Source organism: Wasmannia auropunctata, unplaced genomic scaffold (assembly GCF_000956235.1).
Source record: "Wasmannia auropunctata unplaced genomic scaffold, wasmannia.A_1.0 LD336069.1, whole genome shotgun sequence".
Taxonomy (NCBI): domain Eukaryota; kingdom Metazoa; phylum Arthropoda; class Insecta; order Hymenoptera; family Formicidae; genus Wasmannia; species Wasmannia auropunctata.
Window position 1 is genome coordinate 2,255,689 of NW_012026821.1, and position 1,392 is coordinate 2,257,080.

The following is a 1,392-nucleotide window of genomic DNA, read 5'->3' on the forward strand; positions in this document are numbered from 1 at the left end:
AGCAATTAGATTTATTCTAGCCGTGCAACAAAGAAAATGAGGAACCCATCGATTTCTCTCTCGTTTAAAATTAAATTATATGTATAATAAGTCATGTGTTTTCTTCGAAACGGCTGCGGTGAAAAAATCAATATAGGCGCGATTATTTAGCGACAAAACAGGAGTTAATTTCTATGCACGTCCCATCGGATTGTGCTGAAGAGGCTGCGAGTCATTTCAGTATCAAAGATAGCGCATCCCATGAGTTTTCTCCGAAACGGCTGCGGTGAAAAAATCAGGGCGTGATTAATTAGCGACTAAACAGAAGTTAATTTTTATGCACGTCCCATCGAATTATGCTAAAGAAGCTGGGAGTATTTCAGTATCAAAGATAGCCATCCAATGAGTTTTCTTCGAAACGGCTGCGGTGAAAAAATCGGGATAGACGCGATTAATTAGTTACTAAACCAAAGTTAATTTCAATGCACGTCCCATCGGATTGTGCTGAAGAAACTGCGAGTATTTCAGTGTCAAAAGTAGCGCATCCCACGAGTTTTCTTCGAAACGGCTGCGGTGAAAAAATCGGGCCAGGCGCGATTAATTAGTTACTAAACAGAAGTTAATTTTTATGCACGTCCCATCGGATTGTGCTGAAGAAGCTGGGAGCATTTCAGTATCAAAGATAGCCATCCAATGAGTTTTCTTCACATTAATTTTTATATTTTTTGAATCTCTTTATTCTTTTAAATTTCTACAAAATCAAATTATGATACTTAGATAAAATTTGTACGCAAAGAAAATTAAGAATCATCCATTCGTAAACATGATTGTTTCGCTCTCTCCTCCCCAGGGTCTACTGTCGTAATACATATTATTACGACTTTCACCATGCGTTCACTTCGCGATTAAGAAACAATTAGAGCAGCAGGAGAAAACTTGCAATAAAGATATCGGTATTCGCATTTCTTTCACGACATAAGTGTTAACAATATTTCTTTCCCCTCATTTATTATTATTTACATATGTTTAATATCGAGATTGATAGCGGATAAAAACTCATGCAGCATCCGAGCATTCCGATGCATCAAGTTTTTCAAATTGAAGAATAATTTATGACATGTATATACATAACATACAAAAGTCTGTCAGAACAATTTGTCGATTGTGCAATGCCCATTAAGCATTTTTATTTCGAAGATAAATGCTTGCTACATTCATGTCTTTCAAAATATTTGCTTTGCTACTCAAAAAGGTGTTCTTATATTATAAGCCATTATCCAATATTATGATATTATGCAATATATTAAAAAATTTTAATATATTGCATAATTCTCTTTTCGCCACGATTTATCTACTAGTCTGGCTATCACAAGAAGCGATTATCGATTAGATGACGATTTCAGGAGACAGAGA